The sequence below is a fragment of the Schistocerca nitens genome, chromosome 9 (genome assembly GCF_023898315.1).
Source record: "Schistocerca nitens isolate TAMUIC-IGC-003100 chromosome 9, iqSchNite1.1, whole genome shotgun sequence".
NCBI classification, from domain to species: domain Eukaryota; kingdom Metazoa; phylum Arthropoda; class Insecta; order Orthoptera; family Acrididae; genus Schistocerca; species Schistocerca nitens.
This window is the reverse complement of record NC_064622.1, coordinates 388,709,112-388,729,003: the sequence shown is the minus strand read 5'-3', so window position 1 is coordinate 388,729,003 and position 19,892 is coordinate 388,709,112. Positions and strand designations below refer to the sequence as shown.

Here is a 19,892-nt window from a genome sequence, read left to right as displayed (position 1 = left end):
CTGTTAATTATCATTTATGGCAGCTGGGAGAGTCGAATGGGGTGCAGCTAGTCCTGTAAAGCCTTTGAACAGTTACTGAGAACGCAGTGACCACAGACTGACAGTCATATCTACTGTGTCATCCCCATACACGATTTGTTCACAAAGTCATTCCCATTAATTGACACATCTATGTTTTAGAAGCACCTCGATGTCCGAAGCCATTTTGGAACGCTCCCCCTGCTGTTGTCATCTGTTGGTGGACATGTAAACCATTAGGACAACAGTGGGACGATTCTAAAGTGAGTACATCACCACCATTATCTAGTTCACACACTCAAAGTCAACACAAAAATTACAAGAGATTAGTCTCGGGATTATCTTCGTAACAGCTCGCTATGTAACACACACACACACACATATATATATATATATATATATATATATATATATATATATATATATGTGTGTGTGTGTGTGTGTGTGTGTGTGTGTGTGTGTGTGTATATGTATATAACAGAAAATTATGACTACATTAACCTACTGGTTTTCCAAACATTCGCCTTTAGGATTTTGCATCCACAATGTAACTACTTTCTTTGAAGAAGCAAATTGTCTACACAAAAGAAGCTCGGAGTGCTCTGTGGCCTGAAGTTATTGTTTCGATTCTGTCAGTGCACTACCAGCAACGTTCTTTTTCCTGGGAACAACAATGAAGAGGGTCGTTCGATAGCAGTTCTCCTGTTTCCTTTTGAGTCCGAGCCAGATGATATTGGCTTTCTTATCCTACGACATAAAGCAGCAGCAGGGGAAGGTTCCAAAATGGTGTCCCACGTGAGCTACACATGAAACGGAGGCGTGTCATTCAACATAATTCCACTGCCGGGGAAATCACAGGCACTTGAAATGCATCCAAACCCGCTAAAGGTAAGTACAGATGATACAGCAGACGTTAATGGGTATAATATGTCATTCAACTAAGAACTGGTGAATTTCAGTTCAGTGAGGAGTCTTGACGTTCACGCCATGTAGCCGTTTGTACGTATATCATTATAAACTCGATGTATTCCTTTGTGGAGGACAACCTGCTCAGCCATCTGAAAGGCAATCTCAGTGAGAGTCAATTTCTGCAACTCTCTGGACTAAATTTCTTGCGGGTGACACAGTGACTGACCGCCAAATTACGAGAGTGAGTCAAATGATAACCTTAATTTTTTTTTAAATATTATTTATTGTGCAGAAGTGGTACAAAGCTGTATCACTTTTCAACATAATCTCCCCCACGCTCAATGCAAGTCCTCCAGCGCTTACAAAGTGCATAAATTCCTTTAGAAAAAAAATCCTTCTGGTAGTCCGCGTAACCACTCATGCATCGCGTGGCGTACCTCTTCATCAGAACGGAACTTCTTTCTTCCCATTGTGTCTTTGATAGTCCAAACATATGGAAATCACTTGGGGCAAGGTCTGGTGAGTATGATGGATGAGGAAGACGTTCAAAATGCAGGTCTGTGATTGTTGCAACTGTTGTACGGGCAGTGTGGGCCCTTGCATTGTCATGTTGCAAAAGGACACCTGCTGACAGCAATCCACGTCGCTTTGATTTGATTGCAGGCCGCAGATGATTTTTTAGATCTGTGTATGATGCACTGGTGACAGTGGTCTCTCAAGGCATGTAATGCTTCAAAATGACGCCTTTTTCGTCACAAAAGAGAGTCAGCATAACCTCCCTTGCTGACGGTTCTGTTCGAAACTTCTTTGGTTTTGGTGATGAGGAATGGCGGCATTCCTTGCTCGCTGTCTTCGTTTCCGGTTCGTGGAAGTGAACCCAGGTTTCATCCCCAGCAACGATTCTTGCAAGGAAACCATCACCTTCTCGTTCAGGAGTCAGCTGCCGTGGCATCCATCTTGCAGACACTTTTGGAAACTGGAGCACATCATGCACAATGTGGTGTGCTGATCCATGACTAATCTGTAAACATGCTGCAATGTCATTTAGTGTGACTCGGCGGTTTTCCTTCACTATGGCTTCAACTGCTACAATGTACTACGGAATCACAACTCGTTGTACCTGACGTGAATGAGGAGCATCTTCCACTCATGTCACACCATTTGCGAACTTCCTACTCCATTCGTAGACTTGCTGCTGTGACAAACATGCATCACCGTACACAACCATCATTAGTCGATGAATTTCAATAGCTTTCACACCTTCACTACGCAAAAGCTGGATAACAGAACGCTGTTCTTCCCTGGTGCAAGTCGCAAGTGGGGCGGCCCTCTCTTTACTGATACTGCGACGGTATGTGTGCATGTGCACTATAGTGCCACGCTGCACGCTGTTTGTAGCACGCTTACCAACTTGCAGGATAACGGCGCGAAATTTCGATTTGTTATTACAAATTTAAGGTTTTCATTTGACTCACCCTCGTATATACTGCCTCCTGCATATGATCTAAAGCTACACAGGTACTTTTTTCCTAGACCATAAAACTAACCATAATCATGAAATAGGGCCTAGGAAATAACCTATTCGAACCTCTCTGGCTATTGTAAATCCCTTTTGTGCGCTGCGACTAAATCCATCGAGAATCATCCCTTAATTGCGGGTGTATCTGATTTTCAAAATCATTAAACTGTTTTTCTCTCACTAAGCAGTCAACAATTTTTCTATCCCCGTCAGCAAACACAGGTCACAGAGAGGGAGATTTTACACTGGCGACTGTTTAGTCGACATAAATATATACATATTTATCATATTTACTATACACATATGTACAAAGTAGTAATATATTGTTACATTAATGTTTGTTTGTTTCATGCTACAGCAACTGAGCGCATAAAAAAATATTTTCCAAAATTCTGATACAGTGAAACCAAAACAGAAAAATCTGGAAAAAAGTCGATTCTGAAATATTTTCCCGACAGCAGCACAACAGCACATCAGGTGGAGAACAACAGTACACATTCACAGCGCCCCTTAAAGTTAAGTGAGGGAGTAGACTTTTTACAAGGTACCAGAAGAAAGTGGTGATTCGTGACTGAACGTCTGTAACCAAACAAGTAATTTACACTGACTGTGGAGCAATTCTGGCATACCTACAAGAAAGACGCCCTTTCCAAAACTGCTGTCTTTCATTTCTCGCGATAGTTCCACATGTCATTCGTCAAGTGTTCTCATTTTCATAAGCTTTACTACTCGTAAAATACTGTAAACGTGTTAATCGTACCATGGCGATCGTATCGCTGATCTTTGACCTATCTGGATCGTCTGACAGTGGTAAGCTGGTAGCGCTAAACTGATAATAATCGGAAGGGTAGGAACATTCAATAAGTTTTTTGCGCTTGTCATGCAATGAAGTTATGAACACAGGGATAAACTGCGTTACACTTAATGACTTTCGGTGCACAATGAACTGAACGTAGCTACAGTATTCCGTTGAGCGAGTGAGAAATCAGGTCAATTGGGCCAAGGCTTTGCCACCGAACAGGAAGTTTACCTGCGTAGTACTGTGTGGTTTGCTGTGGTGGCAGTGACCTTGAAATTTGGGCCAGGTGTAGCAGGCAGAGGCTCATCCTTTATTGCGATGGTCGCACGACACGCCTCCTCTCGACCGCCGCATGTCTAGAAGTGACCACTTGTCCCACCGCGAAAATAGTTGCCCTTTAATCGGTAGTTGCCTTCGGAGAATCTCCTACATTGATACTTTCTGTGTTGCCAAACCACTTGGTCTTGTAGTCAAGTTCTTCCGACAGCAGCAACAGAAGACTTCTTCCCTCTTAAGTTTCCCGATAAGGTCAATTTGCACGAAACGTGTGACTGACATTATCACTGCATTTTCCATTGAGTCTCAACTCCGACGTCACCATCACTTCCTTTTTAAAGAAGTGACCATTGCACAAAATTGCCCTGACACGCGGCAATGGCCATGTATCGCCGAACTTTATCTTTTATTAATTGTTTATGTGGCTTGCGGGACTTTCTGAAGGCAATATCCAGTAACGATATTTTGGAGGATCGATTTGCTGCTATTTTGTGTGATACTACTGCAGGAATATTAGGCTAAATTGTGTATAGAGTACAGTTATGCATTTTCAGTGCTTCATATGTGAAAATTCCATGGTTAGATTGTGCTGATCTGGTGAAACATTGGGAGGGGGAATTAATTTTCATATGTGATTTTTTTCTTTTCAAAGGAGGGAGTTCAGGCTGTTAGTGACCATTTACTGTTATTATTTTGGGAACTGAGGCGATATAATGTGGATGGTTGATGTAATCTTTTGGAATTGGGGTATAATCAAGATTCTTTATTCAAACTTAAGTATACTCTAAGACAAAAAAAGGCCGCATCACGAAGCAGTTATCCGAAAGGGACGGAAATTGGTGGATGTGATGTACATCTACAGACAAACAACTGATTACAATTTCAGAAACATTCAAAGATTTGTTCGAAAGACAGAATTTCACAAAGTGAGCGAATCAATAACGCGTTGGTCCATCTCTGATCCTTATGCATTCCTCTATTCGGCTTGGAATTGATTAATAGAACTGTTGGATGTCGTCCTGAGTGACATTGTGCCAAATTCAGTCCAACTGGCGCGTTAGATCGTCAAGATCTGATACTGATTGAAGGGCACGTTGTAAGTAGGTTCTAATGAAAGGGTTGTGCCTCAGGGTTGACTGAGGAGACATTTTAAGATGAATAAAGGGTATTGCATACAATGGGCAGACTATAATTTACCTCATTTATGAGAAAGATATAATTAGAATAATTTGTTAGTGAAACTGATCCGGTGAAGTGCTAAGCACACTGGTGGAATGTTAAGACCATTTGGGCATTTATGGCCGTTCAGATGATGGTTTTGATGGATGATTTGCAATTTTGTTTTAAATAATTCATTTCTAAAGCAGTATCGTCATGAATTTTTATTATTTTTCATGTCATGCTCTGTTTGATTGAATTTTTGATTTTGGGGCTAGTCTATAGAATTTAGGAGAGAATCTGAGTAGCGGTATTCTTTTTTTGACATAAGTAGGTACTTTGTAGAGAGGTGTTAGACCTTTAGCAGACGCCTTTTTATTTTTGTACAGAAGTTGGACTTGTGAAATTTTTTGTTGGTATTAGTGTGACGAGGATTCGCTTTGAATTTGTTGTTTAGTCTTTGATGTTTCCATTTTTCATTGTATAAATGAGCATCTTGGAGTCAGCCAAATTGAAAAAAAGGAGTAATCGTTTTGAGAAGAACTAAAATAAAAGTGTTGAAACAATCGCCTTCTAGTCAAAGAGATCGAATTGTTTTTCACACTGGTTTAGTCAGTATGCCAGCTAGTCAGATAGACAGTGTTAGGGCAAATGATGTTGATGTTTTAAGCCAAGAAGGAGTGATATTATAATAAGTGAGGGTGCAGTTGAACGTGGTGTTGTTCAGCCGTTTGAGTCCATTGTATGGCTCTGAGCACTATGGGACTTAACATCTGTGGTCATCAGTCCCCTAGAACTTAGAACTACTTAAACCTAACTAACCTAAGGACATCACACACATCCATGCCCGAGGCAGGATTCGAACCTGCGACCGTAGCAGTCGCACGGTTCCGGACTGAGCGCCTAGAACCGCGAGACCACCGCGGCCGGCAGTCCATTGTATGACCTAGTCTCGAGCAATTAACTGCCTGGCGCCAATGCAGCGAAAGTACATCATAGGGAGACAGATGTGATCATTATGCTGACCGTGCACTGTGAGGAAATAAAACATATTCAGAGTGCAAGACTACTTATTTAGCATGCCAAGGCTGAAAAATACACCTACTACCACATCTCAAAAGCAAACTCCGGACATCTTTCAGATACGACAGAACGGTCAGAAGAGATCACCGGGAAAGCAGGACAAGTAACGTTACTTGGTGGAGAGCTAGCACGAAAATTGGATTGGTACCCAGTTAATGGGCAGGCAACAGGAAAACACTAGCCAGCTTAGTTCGTCTAAATTAGACTCTCAGGCTCTCCCTCTCTCAATGCTTTCAGCTATGACGGTATCCAGCCTCTTAACCATCAAGATGAATTCACGTAAAGTGAAAAATCCAAGTTCGTGTCCAAGCTGCCAAAAAATTTTCAGGTTTCCCCATTCAATTACTTCAGTGCCCAATTGCGGCTGACGTTGGTACCTTGAATCAAAAACTGTGGTGTATGTTCTCTCGGTAACAGAACAGATATGGGATGTGTCCGACAGAACAGACATCACAAATGTATAGTCCCCCATTCGGGGGAACGACACTTCAAACCCGCGTCCGGGCACTCTGATTTAGGCTTCCCGTGATTTCCATGAATCGCTTCCAGCAAACGCCTGGATGGTTCCTTTGAAACAGCATCCTTCTCTAATCCGATGGGACCGATGACCTAGCTGTTTGGTCTCCTCCCCAAAATCAACCAACCAAGCAACCATATGTATAGTATAACAGTACTAAAAGTTTGTATGCCAACTAGATCCGCAGATGATGAAGAGGGAGAGCAGCGAAGGGCGTCAGCATCACAGTGCGTCTTTTAAGTTGCCGCTCTCTGTGTTGAGAGTAAACATGTTATGTTGTTATATGGCACTGTGCTGGGCTGCGGTACCCCTTGGTGCGTTACAATTCCCGGATATTACCCGCCAGAGAAACACGTAGACCAGCATGGTTAGATGTTCCGTCATTGCACCCCAAGCTTTAGTTGTCCCGCGCGCGGGCTGTAACGTCTGCCCACGTTCAAAGGTGCCTTTGGTTTTGGCGGAACACCTTGTGATTAGATCAGGGTGTTTTACTGTTTTTGTAGTGGGAGCACGGATTGCCGGTTTTGTTGGTACGCCAGGATTGGCAAATTTCGAATGCAGTGTGTCAGTGGTGTGGTGCGAAAGGTAAAACTTCGGAACTCGCTTTCTGGACGGTCGCAGAGTAAGGTCGTTCTATGTCTTCTATATCCATGGAAAGATTCGCGCACAGCTGACGACTCTTGCAGCTTTGACGTCGCCACCATACACCCGTCGGCTTCACGTCATACGTCTGCTGTTTTGGTAAAATGTCGCAGCACCCGCGGATATGAAATTCTGAGCTTCATTATCGCCACTTGCTACTCTGTGCCATCAGCAGTAGTCACAGTCAGCACTTCTATGTTTGCATGCAAAGTCACGTCTTTCCCATGCGTAGCCAGTCACCGTTTTGAATTAGGCAAACACGTCAGTATTAATGGCCTACCAATAACGGTAGACTCCACAACAAATTTGCTGTCATCAAACTAGGTAAACCGGCATGTATCGTTAGCAAACCAGCAGCAGTTTGTAACCACCCTGTTAAATTGTTAGAAACTTAGTCAGCCGGTTTCGTGATTTTGAAATGAGAGTTAGTATGAATGTCGCGCAGTAAATACACTCCTGGAAATTGAAATAAGAACACCGTGAATTCATTGTCCCAGGAAGGGGAAACTTTATTGACACATTCCTGGGGTCAGATACATCACATGAGCACACTGACAGAACCACAGGCACATAGACACAGGCAACAGAGCATGCACAATGTCGGCACTAGTACAGTGTATATCCACCTTTCGCAGCAATTCAGGCTGCTATTCTCCCATGGAGACGATCGTAGAGATGCTGGATGTAGTCCTGTGGAACGGCTTGCCATGCCATTTCCACCTGGCGCCTCAGTTGGACCAGCGTTCGTGCTGGACGTGCAGACCGCGTGAGACCACGCTTCATCCAGTCCTAAACATGCTCAATGGGGGACAGATCCGGAGATCTTGCTGGCCAGGGTAGTTGACTTACACCTTCTAGAGCACGTTGGGTGGCACGGGATACATGCGGACGTGCATTGTCCTGTTGGAACAGCAAGTTCCCTTGCCGGTCTAGGAATGGTAGAACGATGGGTTCGATGACGGTTTGGATGTACCGTGCACTATTCAGTGTCCCCTCGACGATCACCAGTGGTGTACGGCCAGTGTAGGAGATCGCTCCCCACACCATGATGCCGGGTGTTGGCCCTGTGTGCCTCGGTCGTATGCAGTCCTGATTGTGGCGCTCACCTGCACGGCGCCAAACACGCATACGACCATCATTGGCACCAAGGCAGAAGCGACTCTCATCGCTGAAGACGACACGTCTCCATTCGTCCCTCCATTCACGCCTGTCGCGACACCACTGGAGGCGGGCTGCACGATGTTGGGGCGTGAGCGGAAGACGGCCGAACGGTGTGCGGGACCGTAGCCCAGCTTCATGGAGACGGTTGCGAATGGTCCTCGCCGATACCCCAGGAGCAACAGTGTCCCTAATTTGCTGGGAAGTGGCGGTGCGGTCCCCTACGGCACTGCGTAGGATCCTACGGTCTTGGCGTGCATCCGTGCGTCGCTGCGGTCCGGTCCCAGGTCGACGGGCACGTGCACTTTCCGCCGACCACTGGCGACAACATCGATGTACTGTGGAGACCTCACGCCCCACGTGTTGAGCAATTCGGCGGTACGTCCACCCGGCCTCCCGCATGCCCACTATACGCCCTCGCTCAAAGTCCGTCAACTGCACATACGTTCACGTCCACGCTGTCGCGGCATGCTACCAGTGTTAAAGACTGCGATGGAGCTCCGTATGCCACGGCAAACTGGCTGACACTGACGGCGGCGGTGCACAAATGCTGCGCAGCTAGCGCCATTCGACGGCCAACACCGCGGGTCCTGGTGTGTCCGCTGTGCCGTGCGTGTGATCATTGCTTGTACAGCCCTCTCGCAGTGTCCGGAGCAAGTATGGTGGGTCTGACACACCGGTGTCAATGTGTTCTTTTTTCCATTTCCAGGAGTGTATTTCGCGTGAAGCGCCGTTGCGTACATCGTGAAGATGGAAAGAAAGATCGCAGGTTCTGATTGTCGCGGCATTACCTTAATACTGAAATTGACATTTGCGGCGACGAAGTGAAAGAGATGAACACATTCAATTAAAATAATAACAATCTTCCAGAGTTATAGGATATGGGATCCATGGTATCGTAAATGAGAAAATCGTATTGTTTCAGAAGTTGCTTTCATTTTTTAGCATAATTTCACTTATAATTACAGAGCACTTCGTGTATACGTCTTAAAAGTCACTAGGACATGAGAACAACGAAAGGTAACTGTTACTAAAACTAATAAACTAAGAGTGTAAATCTTCTCTTGTCAGTCAGAGTTAAATACTTTTCAAATGAATCTTTGGTATGAGAATCGAATAATTATCTATACATTTATCAATAAGAAGACATTATTTAGTTCCTTTATATCGCCCCCTTGGGCGAACTGTCCGAAGAAATGTCAAATTCCGGGCTATGAGCCCAACCACTTTACGCACTGGTAGTTCCTTCACTTGTTTACACACGTACTTGAATTGCGCTCTTCGTGTCTTTTTAGAGGTTTGTCATCACCACTTTGCTTACATAGTTCTGGTTCCGGCCCTGGCACTTAGCAATGAAAGCATATAAACTAGGGTACACAAAATATATATTATCTTACAGGGTGTTTCAAAAATGACCGGTATATTTGAAACGGCAATAAAAACTAAACGAGCAGCGATAGAAATACACCGTTTGTTGCAATATGCTTGGGACAACAGTACATTTTCAGGCGGACAAACTTTCTAAATTACAGTAGTTACAATTTTCAACAACAGATGGCGCTGCAAGTGATGTGAAAGATATAGAAGACAACGCAGTCTGTGGGTGCGCCATTCTGTACGTCGTCTTTCTGCTGTACGCGTGTGCTGTTCACAACGTGCAAGTGTGCTGTGGACAACATTGTTTATTCCTTAGAACAGAGGATTTTTCTGGTGTTGGAATTCCACCTCCTAGAACACAGTGTTGTTGCAACAAGACGAAGTTTTCAACGGAGGTTTAATGTAACCAAAGGACCGAAAAGCGATACAATAAAGGATCTGTTTGAAAAATTTCAACGGACTGGGAACGTGACGGATGAACGTGCTGGAAAGGTAGGGCGACCGCGTACGGCAACCACAGAGGGTAACGCGCAGCTAGTGCAGCAGGTGATCCAACAGCGGCCTCGGGTTTCCGTTCGCCGTGTTGCAGCTGCGGTCCAAATGACGCAAACGTCCACGTATCGTCTCATGCGCCAGAGTTTACACCTCTATCCATACAAAATTCAAACGCGGCAACCCCTCAGCGCCGCTACCATTGCTGCACGAGAGACATTCGCTAACGATATAGTGCACAGGATTGATGACGGCGATATGCATGTGGGCAGCATTTGGTTTACTGACGAAGCTTATTTTTACCTGGACGGCTTCGTCAATAAACAGAACTGGCGCATATGGGGAACCGAAAAGCCCCATGTTGCAGTCCCATCGTCCCTGCATCCTCAAAAAGTACTGGTCTGGGTCGCCATGTCTTCCAAAGGAATCATTGGCCCATTTCTCAGATCCGAAACGATTACTGCATCACGCTATCTGGACATTCTTCGTGAAATTGTGGCGGTACAAACTGCCTTAGACGACACTGCGAACACCTCGTGGTTTATGCAAGATGGTGCCCGGCCACATCGCACGGCCGACGTCTTTAATTTCCTGAATGAATATTTCGATGATCGTGTGATTGCTTTGGGCTATCCGAAACATACAGGAGGCGGCGTGGATTGGCCTCCCTATTCGCCAGACATGAACCCCTGTGACTTCTTTCTGTGGGGACACTTGAAAGACCAGGTGTACCGCCAGAATCCAGAAACAATTGAACAGCTGAAGCAGTACATCTCATCTGCATGTGAAGCCATTCCGCCAGACACGTTGTCAAAGGTTTCGGGTAATTTCATTCAGAGACTACGCCATATTATTGCTACGCATGGTGGATATGTGGAAAATATCGTACTATAGAGTTTCCCAGACCGCAGCGCCATCTGTTGTTGACAATTGTAACTACTGTAATTTCGAAAGTTTGTCCGCCTGAAAATGTACTGTTGTCCCAAGCATATTGCAACAAACGGTGTATTTCTATCGCTGCTCGTTTAGTTTTTATTACCGTTTCAAATATACCGGTCATTTTTGAAACACCCTGTACATACTACACACAAAAATTACTGCCTCGTCCTTTACATGAAATACATGAATATTACATTGCATTTTATACAAATCCTTAGTTAATTTCATTGTTCCTGCGCACAAATAATATTTTCAGTAGCACGTTGACAACAAAATTACATTTCACAAGTCTTTTCTATTACTCTACAATTACATTTTTCCCGAAAATAAAAAAGCCGACCCAGGCTGTAGGGTTAGCAAAAGTATTTGGAGTGGTAAGTCTGATAAATTCTTCCTTATAGTTGCCCCACTGCCTATTTTTTTTATACCAGGATCTATTTGATAATGTCCCGGTGTATTTCCTTTCTGGATTTTATAGTTGTCTCATCATGGGCAAAATAAACATGTAACGAATAAAATTCACAGAGATTAATACTTAGTCTAACTTAACACTAACATATACATAAACGCAGGTGCTGTTCAATGAACATGGGTGTCATTTTTATTTCGTAACATGGAGCGTATATCATGAGCTGTAGTACTAAGACTATTTAGTGGGTAAGGAAATCGTGTTTCTACGTATCTTTGACTATAGTGAGTGTCCATTTGTAGGTAGATTTTGCTTTCCATTCAAATTGTCCTCCTGTATCACGCTGTCGGTCAAAAATGCGTCAGTTTTTTAACCACACACGCAACAATTAGTCTGACAGCACGCTACGCATCGGATGACAGTCAGTGCATCTGTATGAAGTGTTTTGTGCATCGTTCGCAACACTTACGAAACTACTGAACCTGCTTCAACTCGTCGTACACCTTGGCTGTGAGAAGGGACCACAGGGCTCCTAAGTCCACTGCACGAAGGTAAGAGCTGCCCCCCATTATTTAGCTTGCCAACAGCACAGGGTCATGGTGCACAAACACCTGTACCGCTGCAGACTTCCTCGATTCACCAAGTCTCATTAATTTCGAAGAAGAAGGCTCCTGGTATAAAACTTGTTCTCACTTGCCTCTATACGTATAACTCACATGTCACTGAATAAGTCGCTGTCACAATGTATCGTCACTGGGTGACTATACACTGTGCCGTTCATTTTTACCGTTCAAACAATTGTAGCTCATGAGACCTCTGGCTAGCTTACGGTAGTTTACGCCCATATTCGTTATTTGCTCCTGTATCCTCTTTCAAAACTTTGCTTGTATACATACTGGTCAAAATATTTCATTTCACAAGTTGACAGTTGAATCTGCTCTCAGAAAAAACGAGCCTCTAGTACTGCAGTTCGCGATCGCGATAATATCTTACATCTAACAGGCCATAAGAGAACACGTTTTCGAAAATAACAGCACTTCCCTAACTCAGGATCATGCTACAAATGCACTTATACATCGAAACGACTATACAAAAAATGAATGCACCAAAAGTGCTTACAGAAATTGTCTCCAAATGAAGCAAAATCTGTACATTAACGACCCGCGAGTTACTGTGGGGGAAGAATCTCATGTTTACGTCGCCCAGCATGTAACAACGCAGCAGAAAAGCCACGAAAACGCGACGCAGAAGAAGCAGAAAAGGAACGCAGCATGAGGCGAAAAATTAATGAAGGATATCACCGAACTTGTGAACGAGTTAGGGGAAAAACTCACAGAAGTACACAGAGGCATTGAAGGATGCGCGTCTCGCCCAAATAGGGGGAGCTGGAGTTAAGAAAATCGCTCTGGTGGCAGACAGTCATGCAAAGCTGGCCAGGTCCATGGCAAACAAGTGTTTTAGAAACTTCCTGGCAGATTAAAATTGTTTGCCGGACCGAGACTCGAACTCGAGACCTTTGCCTTTCGCAGGCAAGTGCTCTACCAACTTTTTTTTTTAATCTCATTTTGTTCGCTTTCGTTCGTTGTATTTGCTCGGGGCGGACGTCGTAAAACACCCGTTTAAGTTCGTTGTTGAACGATTACTCAGTTTTTTTTTATTACAGAGGGCTGCTAATCCTCTGGCCGAACACGCTGAGCTACCGTGCCGGCTACCAACTGAGCTACCGAAGCACGACTCACGGCCCGTCCTAACAGCTTTACTTCTGCCAGTACCTCGTCTCCTACGTTCCAAACTTAACAGAAGCTCTCCTGCGAGCCTTAATCTGCCAGGAAGTTTCATATCAGCACACACTCCGCAGCAGAGTGAAAATCTCATTCTGGAAACATCCCCCAGGCTGTGGCTAAGCCATGTCTCCGCAGTATCCTTTCTTTCAGGAGTGCTAGTTCTGCAAGGTTCACAGGAGAGCTTCTGTAAAGTTTGGAAGGTAGGAGACGAAGTACTGGCAGGAGTAAAGCTGTGAGGAGGGGGCGTGAGTCGTGCTTCGGTAGCTCAGTTGGTAGAGCACTTGCCCGCGAGAGGCAAAGGTCCCCATTTCGAGTCTCGGTCCGGCACACAGTTTTAATCTGCCAGGAAGTTTCATATCAGCGCACACTCCGCTGCAGAGTGAAAACCTCATTCTGGAAGTGTTTTAGAGGCTAGGTGCAGGGACAGAGTGTTACTGTCAAGTGTAACGAAAACATCTCCAAAATGGACGATCGTTAGATCATATTGAGCAGACACTACAGGCAGAGACATCCAGAACAGATGTTCCTTCTCAAATACACGGATGTGGAGCCCCATGGCACACACGCAGCCATCGGGCTCAGTGCACGGAAGCTGCACACAAGCCAACTGTCAAGACGTGCCGACGATAAACTCACACCAAGACAGAAAACCACACTTGATACATTCCACGAAGAGCTGGGTGGATTCGACGCCCACAGGAGGCACTAGATGTCGCTTCATATGGAACAATTAGGCATGACGGATTCAGTAAGAAGTACACGTGCGAGGGACGAACGGACGTTCGACAAAAAAAACATTTTCTCTCCGTTCTGAAATTTCAAAACTTGAAAGAGAATAGCAACACGCTCAATCCTAAAATGCAGATAGGGTATTTCAGTCGGCCGTTGTCTTCTTCATGGCCTCTCAGCCACTAAGCATGAATTATCTGTGGGTACACAGAAGGATCGCCCACCAAAAAGATGAGCGACGTCGCAGCTCACTGCAGAACTTCCGAAGAATTTAAAGAAGCATTTCTCGGTACCTATTTATCACAAGAAACGCAAAATCGCATTAAGCAAAGAGATTTATACATGGTGAGAATTCGAAACATCAGGTTACATGGACTCATTAAAATGTCTGAGGCCCTCATAAAAGAGAATCCGTTCCTGGACACACCACACAGCCCATCGGTCCCTGTCTCTCTAGGCTCCCGCTGTTGTACAAGCGGGCGCCCGTGGGAAGTCGCAGACGCCTTATAGAGTCCTGTAAGAGTTTTCTCTACGAGATGGAATTGATATATGAGAAACAGGGGACGAAGGATAACAGAAGAAACCACGGGGGCAACAATCAGCAACCCTGTATGAATAATGATAGATAGAACCCCCGAAATGAACAACATGGCAGCCCGACCATGGAAATAACTAGAATTACGGACGTGACAATGCGCGGTGGCGTGAGACGGGACACGAACCAGCACGCGGCTGGTGGTTGGCGCGGGCTCTACAGAAACCAGAAGAGCGGTGAAGTCCCTGAACTCCTTACACTCAATCCATCTCATGGCCAGCGTATTCGCAGTACCGCCGGGAATTGACGCCAGGCGAGAACGGGAGAGGCTCAAATCACTCCCATCTTATGTACGAATATCGCTCATTATTTCATCATAACCATGGTACCACTCTAAGTCCCTTTTGCATGAGACACATGAAGAATTACTAATTCCCTTTATCTAAGAAGGTAAACTATTAAAATACGGCAAGAAAGTGAAAGATCAGGTTTAATATTTTACCGATAGTGTCAATCAACCACAATGTTCTACAAACATGTTACAGTACAATAATTATTAACAACTGTTTTCAATGCCTAAAATTAAAACTTGAAAAACTGAAGGGCAATACCAGAACATCATTCGTTGGATTATCAAATCAAAATTGGCTTCGGTTACAATCTTATTTTTTCCTCTAAAGTGACAAAGTTCTAAAAATATATCCGAGTTGTCAACTGTTTTCAGATTATCAGGGAACCTTCACTGGCATAAAATAAGCTTGTAAAACAAAGTTACAGGCATGGAAAAATACAAGGCAAAACTCTAGAAAAGCTAATTAAATGTGCGTCCACAGTGACAAAACAGCTAATAATATCAACGTCCTATTCATAAAACTTCACACAAAAGAAGTCAAAGATTGCAGTGAGTTTATAATCAGTTCAAACAATATGTAAAGATTCACAGCTAGAATGTGATTCTACGCGACAGAAACGCACTCTCGGTTTGAAAACAAACTTCCCACTGACGGGAGAAGAGCACGTGGCTTGTCCGTCGGGGATGGAGAGATATACGTGAGTGACGTCTACAAACTTTAATGGCGCTTCTAGCTGGTAGGGTGATGGAGGAAGGTAGCATTTGCGGCGTAGCGCACGTCTTGCGTGAGAGAAAAGAGCAGACAGGTTGGCGCAAGGAAGGAGGAGGAAGGGAGAGAGGGGTGAGGTGGAGGTGGCACTTTCAGCACTTGGCACAGCATACGTACGCTTACTAAGGCGAACTTGAAGAAAACGTTTCTTGAAACACAGCTGGTGGCGTGTACCTGCGGTAGAAAGCTAATTACGTACACAAACAGAGAAAGACAGTGCTGGATAACAGACGGTCAAACACCAGTAATAATCCTCACAGAGCGCCACCAAATTTGTACGAGAAGAGATCCTAACTGTTATACATGGCAGCACAGCAAACAAAGTTTGAAAAATCTCAGTTCAGATCGTTAATACAATACTTGCATTAATTTTGAAACAGATATAGGATGACAGGGTGCATCTCTGTGTCGATTTTCACCAAACACAAAATTCGGAAAACGCTGGCCAGTCGTTTTAGGAATTAGTTGTCTGCATAAAGACTACAACAGAGTTGTCTCTATACGACGAAAATTCCTGTACGTAACGATCTGAGTGTGTGATATAGTACTTGTGGACTTAATGTACCGTATAAATCAAGTAGGTAAGAATGTTAATTTCACTGGACGAGGCCAGGTAGGTATTGTAAAGAGATACTGAAGAGAGACAGTCAGTTCGGCGGACACGAGAATTAAAAACGCGCGGTGATTTTTGACTCTTAGTGACAGCTTGAAAGAAAACAGAGAGAAAAATGCTTCTAAAACGACCGTGGACTTAGCTCGTCTGCAGAGCAGTTATGAAAATTGAATGAAGATAAGAAGTATAATCGTTCTTTGAACAATAAAAAACAAGTAGAACAGACACCCCGTAGAGGACTACGCGTTCTAAGTTTGACAACAAAACAAAAAATTCAAAGACATAGTCTTGTAAAACCCAACATTGCAGAGAAACTTTAGTAATGTAAGCTTAATGCATTCTTTCGAGAGACAAAACAAAACCTTGTCAATAAAAGAGATCTACAAAAAAAAATGGCTCTGAGCACTATGGGACTCAACTGCTGTGGTCATAAGTCCCCTAGAACTTAGAACTACTTAAACCTAACTAACCTAAGGACAGCACACAACACCCAGCCATCACGAGGCAGAGAAAATCCCTGACCCCGCCGGGAATCGAACCCGGGAACCCCGGCGTGGGAAGCGAGAACGCTACCGCACGACCACGAGATGCGGGCAGAGAGATCTACAAGTGAAATACAGTACAGTATGAAAATTCTACATCAAAGCTGAATAATGCAAATAGCTTTATTCATCACATGTGAAAGACCTATACAGTAGTCAGGAGAGGGTACCTTTAAACACCTCAACATCTTCAAAATACCTGAACATTCCGCATAATACAAATAGGCATGCACCTGGGCCATCATTCTCACAAAAAATATTAACGGTTACTTAGAACTACTGAATATTTATACTCTGTATAATACTCCCAGCACACTGTCACTCAATACCTATCCAATAAATCACTTATAAATCAAATGAAACTTAGACATTTTATGACAGACTAGATGAAGAAGAGGGAGAGAAGTGGTAGCGACTGGGGGCGTGTCTGGCTTATCGCAATGCGTCAGCTGTGCCAGTCCACGTGTATGCACCATGCGATGTCTGCTTATAGTAAGTGTTCACTGATAACATAGCCTGCAATTTAAACGACAAAAAATCTAAACATCTACTCTCATAAATCAGCAACGTAATTAGGAATCATTGTATTCCTTTGGCTTCCAAAACAAAACTTTCTCTACAACAGAAATAATATCATTTAAAGCTACTGACACAGAAACTCTTGCCTGGACATAATTACCTTCAGCTACATGAACGACATGACCTCTGGCCTACTCACAAATGACCTCAATAAAAGAACCACATACATACCCTCATATCAACAAAACTTCGCTGCCCTCTGTGCAATAACAGCCAGACTTCATCATATCCTCTCTTATCAACTTACAGGGATACAACATTCTCTCACATCATTCATTATAACTCTCATTACGGTACAATACTTAACTCGCTTAGCTTCGTGCATTGACTTACCCAGTCAAGCAACTACCACTTACGAAAGACAGAAGGCATGGACAGAAAAGGAATAAAAGGTCGGGAAAGAGAATGTAGAGAGACGCAAAAGGAAGAGAAATAGAAGGCAGAAGTAAGTTCATTACTTTCTTTCCCCAATCCGTCATGCCACTCAACGTTCTATCGGTTTCGGCAACACAAGAGCGGCGTCTTAAGCGATGTCTTGATCGTCTTTCGTCTTGGAGTATTGACAATGGCTTTCGTTTTTCCACTGACAAAACCGTCTGTATGGATTTCTGGCGGCGCAAATGGTTTCTGCCACCATCTTTACATGTTGGGCCTGTTGCCCTTCCGTTCGTTGAAAATACGAAATTCCTGAGGCTCCTGCTCGATAAGAAACTCTCTTGGTCCTTCCATGTGTCTTACCTGACAGCCTCAATAGTACTTCCCGGGGTGCCGATCGAGCCACCCTCCTCCGTCTGTACCGGTCCCGTGTCCGTTCGAAGCTCGACTATGGGTGGTTTGTTTATGCGTCTGTACGTCCATTCCTCTTACGCCGTCCCAATCCTATCCACCATCGCGGCATCCGTTTGACCACTGGCGCCTTTTGCACTAGCTCGGTTGAGAGTCTGTATGCTGAAGCTGCTGAAATACCACTCTCCTACGTCCGTGAGTTTCTCCTCAGCAGATATGCATGATGTTTGTCTGCCATGCGTGGCCACCCATCTTACGCTTCCTTCTTCGATGATTCCTTTGATCGCCAGTCTGGGGCGCGTCCCTCTTCTCTGTTACCTCCTGGAGTCCGCTTTCGGCACTTGTTACGGCGGCTTAACTTCACACTACCTGCCTTTCCCGGTGGGTGTGAACCCTTCACCACCTTGGCGGCCCATGTTAACCTTGGCCTTCATTCGCTTCCTAAGGACACTACTCAAGCCTCGCTCTATCGCCTTCAGTTTCACGACCTTCGCATGGAACTTCGCGATAGTGCCTTTGTGTATACTGATGGCTCTCGGACTGACCGTGGTGTCAGGTGTGCTTTCGTCATTGGCGTCCGTGTCTTTCGATATCGGCTTCCGGCACACGGCTCAGTATTTACAGCCGAGGTCTTCGCACTGTATCAGGCCACGGAGTACATCCGGCGGTGTGCTCTGTTCAGACTCACTCAGCGCCCTTCAACGTCTAAGTGCGCTGTACACCGCCCATCCCTTAGTGTAACGGGTACAGGAAAACTGTCACTTGCTCACTCTTGGTGGAGCCACTGTGATGTTTATATGGGTTCCTGGTCATGTCGGTCTGCCAGGAAACGAGGCTGCTGAAGCTACTCCAAAGGCGGCAGTCCTCGTACCTCAGCCCGCTAGTTCCTACATTCCCTCCGATGGAAATTAGATGAGCGTTTGGCGTCGTTGCCAGGAAGGCCCCTTTACGGGACAGGTCCGGCCGCCTTGGTGCAGGTCTTATTACATTCGACGCCACAGTGGGCGACCTGCGAGCCGGATGGGGATGAAATGATGATGAAGACAACATCCAGTCCCAGAGCGGAGAAAATCCCCTACCCAACCGGGAATCGGACCCGGGCCCGTAGGACGGCAGTCCGCCAAGCTGACCACTCAGCTATCGGGGCGGACATTCCCTTCGATGATCTCTGTGTTGCCATCTGCCAGGAAGTGGTGTCCCTTTGGTATCGCCAATGGTCCTCCCTTCACGAGAATAAGTTCCGGCTTAATAAGCCTCTCCCAGCGGCTTGGACGACCTCCTCTCGACCCTCCCGCCTGGAGGAGGTCATTTTAACTAGCGTGCGTATTGGGAACTGTCTTTTTAGCCATCGTCATTTGCTAAGAGGCGCTACCTCACCACTTTGTACACTTTGTGCCCAAGTTTTAACTGTCCACCATTTCTTGATGGAATGCCCATTTTTTAACGGTTTACGTTCCCGCTTGAGTTTGCCGTCCGAGTTATCGGCCGTTTTAGCAAATGACGCTCCGGCTGTCGACCGCGTTTTACTTTTTATCCCCAAAGCAATATGACGAAGCCCATGTAATATTTAGTTTTGGACCTCCGTTTCTGTATGGTTTGTTTAGCCATTTCCCCACATCCCTGTTTTTAGCTGTCTTCTCTCATGTCAATTGGGACTGACGTATAGTCGTTTTTTAATTCCTCTCTGCCATCGTGTTCTATAGTTTTGGCTTGGAAGCGTATGATCCCAGTTGTTTTTGCGCCCTAAAACAAAACAAAAAATGGGCAACACAAGAGGTAATCGTGTAGCTACAACTGGTTGGGGCCTCACGTGGCCTAGTACCATTAGTAAACTATAGACAATACCAGCTTTCCTTACAACATCTAGACGCTGATTTCGCGTCTGTGCCTGGTCTAGCAATAAAAAC

The 19,892-nt window shown here is 44.8% G+C and overlaps 1 protein-coding gene across 1 annotated transcript in view; it reads right to left on the bottom strand.

Moving 5' to 3' along the window:
• Positions 1–19,892, bottom strand: part of LOC126204253 (uncharacterized) — a 142,508-nt gene that overhangs the window by 117,627 nt on the left and 4,989 nt on the right. The gene's annotated exons all lie outside the window — the stretch shown is intronic.